Here is an 8,471-nt window from a genome sequence, read left to right on the forward strand (position 1 = left end):
GGACTTTAGCCGCTAGCTAGCTAGCCATGTTTTAAAGCACCTCTTCTTGAGGGCGTTTCAGTGTTATATCTTCACCTTTACCGTTAGTTTTTAAGCCAAAATGCGTCCGTTCTCCCTCTTCTGTCTACACACATTGTCTGATTGTAAGTACTCCGTGATTGTGCGCTGCCGAACATGCTCATCTGCTCGTAAACCAGCAATGTCACGACGTGATGACGGTGGGGGGAGTGGGCGGACCGGCACTTTTTAGAGGCGGTATTGTACCGAATATGATTCATTAGTATCGCGGTACTATACTAATACCGGTATACCGTACAACCCTACCAAGAAGGGGGCCACCAAGAGCGTGGAGAAGGCCTAGAGTAATTAACGAATAGTCGTGCAGAACAACCACGATCATCTCGGAGATAGATGGATTAATAGATCTGTGTTAGGTTGAACAAAACACTTTTTTTTTTTTATAACAAATCAATAAATTACATCAGCCACAAACAAGTTCTCTATAAACTTATAACAACATAACAAGCGTGTCTACAGCACAAACAGAACACAAAATCCCCTTAAAGGCCTACCGAAATGAAATGTTTTTATTTAAACGGGGATAGCAGATCTATTCCATGTGTCATACTTGATCATTTTGCGATATTGCCATATTTTTGCTGAAAGGATTTAGTATAAAACAACGACGATAAAGATCGCAACTTTTGGTATCTGATAAAAAAAAGGCTTGCCCCTACCGGAAGTAGCGTGACGTAGTCAATTGAACATATACACAAAGTTCCCTATTGTTTACAATGATGGCCGCCAGAAGTGAGAGAGATTCGAACCGAGAAAGCCACGATTTCCCCATTAATTTGAGCGAGGATGAAATATTTGTGGATGAGGAAAATGCAAGTGAAGGACTAGTGGGGAGTGGAAGCGATTCAGATAGGGAAGATGCTGTGAGAGCCGGGGGTGACCTGATATTCAGCTGGGAATGACTACAACAGTAAATAAACACAAGACATATATATACTCTATTAGCCACAACACAACCAGGCTTATATTTAATATGCCACAAATTAATCCTGCTATGCTAGCTCCTAGCTACTAGCTACTAGCTTGAGCTAGTTATAGCTCGAGCGGGTAATATGGACGGGATCCCGTATATATAACCCGCCAATACAATTCAAACACCTGCACAACACACACACTCACTCAGCCCAAAGGACCGTTCACCTAACCCAAGGTTCATAAAGCTTATATATTTAACCAAAGTTACGTACATGACACGCACGTACGGGCAAGCAATCAAATGTTTGAAAGCGCGCGGGTGGGACCTGATATTCAGCTGGGAATGACTACAACAGTAAATAAACACAAGACATATATATACTCTATTAGCCACAACACAACCAGGCTTATATTTAATATGCCACAAATTAATCCCGCATAACAAACACCTAGGTGTTTGTTATGCTAGCTCCTAGCTACTAGCTCGAGCTAGTTATAGCAAGCGATCAAATGTTTGGAAGCACAGCTACGTACTCACGGTATCGCGTCTGTGTATCCAAATCAAAGTCCTTCTGGTTAGAGTCTCTGTTGTCCGAGTTCTTCGATCTTGACTGCATCTTTCGGGAATGTAAACAAACACCGGCTGTGTTGTGTTGCTGACTTCCCTCGCAAAATATCCGCTTCGCACCAAGAACTTTCTTATTTGCTTGCTCAGCTTCTTTCTCCATAATGCAATGAATGTCCAGAATACTGTGGAATAATGAGATGAAAACAGAGCTATTTTGTATTGCCTTCAATGGGGAAGCCATACCTCTGTTAAACTGGCTACGTCACGGGCATACGTCATCATACCGAGACGTTTTCAAGCGGAAGTGTGGCGGGAAATTTAAAATTGCACTTTATAAGGTAAGCCGGCCGTATTGGCATGTGTTGCAATGTTAAGATTTCATCATTGATATATAAACTATCAGACTGCGTGGTCGGTAGTAGTGGGTTTCAGTAGGCCTTTAAGTCCCCCCAAAATAACAACATTCTGTAAATTATCTATCTGTACGGTCTTTATTGTCATTGCACAAGTATAACAAAACTTGGTTTTCAGCACAAACCCGTTCAAGATTAGACAAACAAACAGTGTACAGGGTTACAGAATAGGAACGCTGATGGGTCGCCACAAGGCGCCCCGTAAAAGATGGGAAAAAGGTCAACGCTGGGGGAGGATGAGTAAAAAAAAAAAGCAAACTAGACTGGGCTCCTAAGGGGCCCAGTCTGGAATGGGAAAAACAACTCTGTAGCAAAGCACTTATACATATCACAACATACAACAGGAGACTTGCAACAGAGGGGAGGGAGTGGGGGCTACGGTGGCTGGCTGCAGCTCTTCAAGCGCTGCCCAGCTGTCCACCACCCCTAAGGTATTTGCATTGAGGGTGCTGGAGGGGGGTTGGGGTATGTGTGTGTGGCGTATATTTTCTTTCAAAGTCAGCTCCGAGTCCAGAGACTTCTTTTCATCAGGGGACAACGTGGTGAGTTCATCAAGAAGCCACACTCTGCTGTCCAGACCGCATGGCTCCGAACCAAACAAGGGAGAGTAGTATTCCCCAGCCAGTTTGCTCTGCTTGTCATAGATTCGGCGCATGCTTCAATTTTTTGTTTTATGCACTTACTGTCAAAACCCTGTTTTGTGTGGCAAACACACAAATTTTGCAATATTTTCCCCAAAAATATTTTTTAAATGGAATAATTGGAGTTATGACAATAATTGATTTTGATTCATTATTTATTTTTCAGCAACGCCAGTTAAAAAAATATATATTTGGGAGCCTAATGAGGCCCACTTGTAGAAGTGTTAAAAAGAAATATCTTTTTTTTACTTTCAACGCCTAAGTGTCTAGATCAACTTCAGATCTATATGCCGATAATACGTTTTTATCATTGTTTTATGTTTGTCAAAGAAAACTTGTTTTTATATGGTCCTGCGATGAGGTGGCGACTTGTCCAGGGTGTACCACGCCTTCCGCCCGAATGCAGCTGAGATAGGCTTCAGCACCCCCCGCGACCCCGAAAGGGACAAGCGGTATAAAATGGATGGAAACAAACAAGGTATGCAATATTTTCCTCAACAAATATTTCAAAGTGGAATATTTGATGTAAAGTAATTGGAAACGTGAATAGATCAATAATTCATAATAATAATAATGATAATTCAACACAAATTATTACAGTCAATATTGCAACTTTTTCTTACCTGTTTGCTCATTTATTCCACATTTTCATGTTATTTTTAACAGTATGTTTAGAATGGGCCGCGGGCTGTTAAAAAATGAGTATGGGCCGCAAAATAGCCCCCAGGCCGCACTTAAGGTTTGTTTATTTTGAACATGCATATGATTACAATATGATACGTCACATATTTCCAGTCTTTTATTAAAGCATGTGCGAAAAGGAATTAGAGGAAGCAGAGCTTATTTATTTGTATCATAGCATAACACTTTGTTTTTACTCGATCTGTAACACTACAGTGAATAAATACATAAATAAATGAACAAATGGGTAAGTAGATAATTATTACATACATAAACAATGAATACAGTTAAAAAGTAATAGAGGTATAGAGATTAAGTATAACAAAATTTTTGTTATTGTAACCCGCCGGTGTTCTGTCCACACAAACTGGGGCGGTGTAGCTCGGTTGGTAGAGCGGCCGTGCCAGCAACTTGAGGGTTCCAGGTTCGATTCCCGCTTTCGCCATCCTAGTCACTGCCGTTGTGTCCTTGGGCAAGACACTTTACCCGCCACACTTTACCGTGAATTGATAAACGTGGACTCCGACTTAAACAAGTTGAAAAACTTATTCAGGTCTTAATTGTACGGAATAAGTACTGCACTGTGCAATCTACTAATAAAAGTTTCCATCAATTTCAATCAATCAATGCTCCCAGTGCCACCCACAGTGGTTTAAATGTAACTTAGATATTGGGTTTCACTATGTAAAAGCGCTTTGAGTCACTAGAGAAAAGCGCTATATAAATATAATTCACTTCACTTCACCTGGGCCCACCCAATGAGATCAGTGGGTTTTCACAACACAAACTACTCACATTACTCACATGGGTGAGAAATAGATTGATTGATTGAAACGTTCATTAGTAGATTGCACAGTACAGTACAAACCCCGTTTCCATACGAGTTGGGAAATTGTGTTAGATGTAAATATAAACGGAATACAATGATTTGCAAATCCTTTTCAACCCATATTCAATTGAATGCACTACAAAGACAAGATATTTGATGTTCAAACTCATAAACTTTATTTTTTTTTTGCAAATAATAATTAACTTAGAATTTCATGGCTGCAACACGTGCCAAAGTAGTTGGGAAAGGGCATGTTCACCACTGTGTTACATGGCCTTTCCTTTTAACAACACTCAGTAAACGTTTGGGAACTGAGGAGACACATTTTTGAAGCTTCTCAGGTGGAATTCTTTCCCATTCTTGCTTGATGTACAGCTTAAGTTGTTCAACAGTCCGGGGGTCTCCGTCGTGGTATTTTAGGCTGCTAGACACCAACATCTATTTAATAATACCACCTTAACATTTGACAACCAAACAATTAAACAAGGAGACTCGGTAAAGAATCTGGGTATTATCTTCGACCCAACTCTCTCGTTTGAGTCACACATTAAGAGTGTTACTAAAACGGCCTTCTTTCATCTCCGTAATATCGCTAAAATTCGGTCCATCTTGTCCACTAGCGACGCTGAGATCATTATTCATGCGTTCGTTACGTCTCGTCTCGATTACTGTAACGTATTATTTTCGGGCCTCCCTATGTCTAGCATTAAAAGATTACAGTTGGTACAAAATGCGGCTGCAAGGCTTTTGACAAAAACAAGAAAGTTTGATCATATTACGCCTATACTGGCTCACTTGCACTGGCTTCCTGTGCACTTAAGATGCGACTTTAAGGTTTTACTACTTACGTATAAAATACTACACGGTTTAGCTCCAGCCTATCTCGCCGATTGTATTGTACCATATGTCCCGACAAGAAATCTGCGTTCAAAGAACTCCGGCTTATTAGTGATTCCCAGAGCCAAAAAAAAGTCTGCGGGCTATAGAGCGGTTTCTATTCGGGCTCCAGTACTCTGGAATGCCCTCCCGGTAACAGTTAGAGATGCTACCTCAGTAGAAGCATTTAAGTCCCATCTTAAAACTCATTTGTATAATCTAGCCTTTAAATAGACCCCCCCTTTTTAGACCAGTTGATCTGCCGTTTCTTTTCTTCTCTCCTCTTCTCCCCTGTCCCTTTGGAGGGGGAGTTGCATAGGTCCGGTGGCCATGGATGAAGTGCTGGCTGTCCAGAGCCGGGACCCCGGGTGGACCACTAGCCTGTGCATCGGTTGGGGACATCTCTGCGCTGCTGACCCGTCTCCGCTCGGGATGGTTTCCTGTTGGCCCCGCTGTGGACTGGACTCCCGCTGATGTGTTGGATCCACTGTGGACTGGACTTTCACAATGTTATGTCAGACCCACTCGACATCCGTTGCTTTCGGTCTCCCATAGAGGGGGGGGGGGGGGGGGGGGGTTGGGGGTTACCCACATATGCGGTCCTCTCCAAGGTTTCTCATAGTCATTCACCGACGTCCCACTGAGGTGAGTTTTTCCTTGCCCGTATGTGGGCTCTGTACCGAGGATGTCGTTGTGGCTTGTACAGCCCTTTGAGACACTTGTGATTTAGGGCTATATAAATAAACATTGATTGATTGATTGATAATGCGCCACACATTTTCAATGGGAGACAGGTCTGGACTACAGGCAGGCCCAGGCACGTGCACACATAGGGCCCTATGGGTGCCTGAGCCCCTGCCCTTTTTTGCCTCGTCTTAAAAAGTGCCCTCTGCCTGTGTGTGTGTGTTTTTTTCTTTTCTTTAAACAACATTAATAAATTCCTGTCAGGGATGTAAAAAAAAACAACAAAAACAGCGGTACAAAAACTCCACGTTTTCTTGTAATACCGGGTTGTTTGAGCCTGCCGCTTCCTTTAAACGTTTAGCCCCTCCTCGATCTGCGGGCTGCAGCCAGGGTTACTCAGACGTGACAGTGGAGCAACTTGAACCTGTGAGTTATGGTCTAGTCGCCGTCCACTTATTCAGCATATAATATGGGTAATATTTCAGAAAAACGCTGTATTATTCTATTAGTCAATGTGTCAGCTTCTGTTTTTGCCGGACGTCGGAGCACGGCGCATCAATTGAGCACGGCACATCAAGTCCGCACAGAGCAGAGCGGATCGTGCGGGACAGGAAGTAATGTACAAAATAAAACACCGGGTTAATTTTCAAAATAAAATGCACGTTTACGGCGGATCACATTTCTCTCACAGTAGAGTTTTAGATATAAGGTTATTGTGACTTTTCTATTACTGTGTGGTTTAACAAAATAATAATAATAATAATGATAATAATAACAATAATAAGAAGAAGAACAATGATAATGATAATAATAATTATTATTTTTATTATTAATAATAATAATAATTTCAGCATTCTGGGGATATAAGATGTAGGTTATCTGTTAGGAATATTGCCATCTGTATTTAAACTTGATTCATGTTGATTATGCCTGCAGCCCAAAGCCAAAAAAAGAAAGGATACAGCCCTCTACTGGCCCCTGGTCCATATTGTTGGCCCTGTATTGCGTTTCAGTTGTTTAGTCTGAGCATTAAGTGAGATAGACCATAAGTTACAACTTGATGGTGTTTTCATCAAGTTAAGGGAAGAAGGACAGATTTTCACATTGAAGTTTTTTCCATTTGGGTATTTATTTTTGTATTTTTTTTCAAAGTTCATGTTGCACTGTTCAATGTTCAATATTAAAGTGCTTATCTTTAACAAAAAAAATAGCCTAATAATAAACCAGTGTTTTGTTGCTTTTCATGTCTTCCAAGCCTATGATAATGTAAATTAACTCATTATGACCATAATTTGTTGACACAAAAGAAATGGCAATCACTTTTACCTACAAAGGACACACAGCTAAGTAGTTAGCTTCCTATTAGCAAATTTAATTTTACATTAATTTCCATATTGTGTAAAGGACCAAAAAAAAAATTCCTGCCCTTTTCTGACTTTGAGCCCCTGCCCCTCTATAATCATGTGCACGTCCCTGGGCAGGCCAGTCTAGTAGCCTCACTCTTTTACTATGAAGCCACGTTGATGTAACACGTGGCTTGGCATTGTCTTGCTGAAATAAGCAGGGGCGTCCATGGTAACGTTGCTTGGATGGCAACATATGTTGCTCCAAAACCTGTATGTACCTTTCAGCATTAATGGCGCCTTCACAGATGTATAAGTTACCCATGTCTTGGGCACTAATACACCCCCATACCATCACAGATGCTGGCTTTTACACTTTGCACCTACAACAATCCGGATGGTTCTTTTCCTCTTTGGTCCGGAGGACACAACGTCCATAGTTTCCAAAAACAATTTTAAATGTGGACTCGTCAGACCACAAAACACTTTTCCACTTTGTATCAGTCCATCTTAGATGAGCTCAGGCCCAGCGAAGCCGACGGCACTTCTGGGTGTTGTTGATAAACGGTTTTCGCCTTGCATAGGAGAGTTTTAACTTGCACTTACAGATGTAGCGACCAACTGTAGTTACTGACTTTGGGTTTCTGAAGTGGTCCTGAGCCCATGTGGTGATATCCTTTACACACTGATGTCGCTTGTTGATGCAGTACAGCCTGAGGGATCGAAGGTCACGGGCTTAGCTGCTTACATGCAGTGATTTCTCCAGATTCTCTGAACCCTTTGATGATATTACGGACCGTAGATGGTGAAATCCCTAAATTCCTTGCAATAGCTGGTTGAGAAAGGTTTTTCTTAAACTGTTCAACAATTTGCTCACGCATTTGTTGACAAAGTGGTGACCCTCGCCCCATCCTTGTTTGTGAATGACTGAGCATTTCATGGAATCTACTTTTATACCCAATCATGGAATCCAATTTGCCTGTTCACCTCTGGGATGTTCCAAATAAGTGTTTGATGAGCATTCCTCAATTTTATCAGTATTTATTGCCACCTTTCCCAACTTCTTTGTCACGTGTTGCTGGCATCAAATTCTAAAGTTAATGATCAAATATGTTGTCTTTGTAGCATATTCAACTGAATATGGATTGAAAATTATTTGCAAATCATTGTATTCCGTTTATATTTACATCTAACACAATTTCCCAACTCATATGGAAACGGGGTTTGTACATATTCCGTACAATTGACCACTAAATGGTAACACCCGAATACGTTTTTCCACTTGTTTAATTCGGGGTCCACGTTAATGAATTCATGGTAAATCGAGCATGACACAAGTTTGACCAAACTAAATATTTTGTGAAATAGAGTTCATTTTGACCACGTTTATTCTTTGCAACAATTTAAAGTCGTTGCTCACTACAAAATTACGGAAGATATCAT

Source organism: Entelurus aequoreus, linkage group LG05 (assembly GCF_033978785.1).
Source record: "Entelurus aequoreus isolate RoL-2023_Sb linkage group LG05, RoL_Eaeq_v1.1, whole genome shotgun sequence".
In the NCBI taxonomy this organism is placed as follows: Eukaryota; Metazoa; Chordata; class Actinopteri; order Syngnathiformes; family Syngnathidae; genus Entelurus; species Entelurus aequoreus.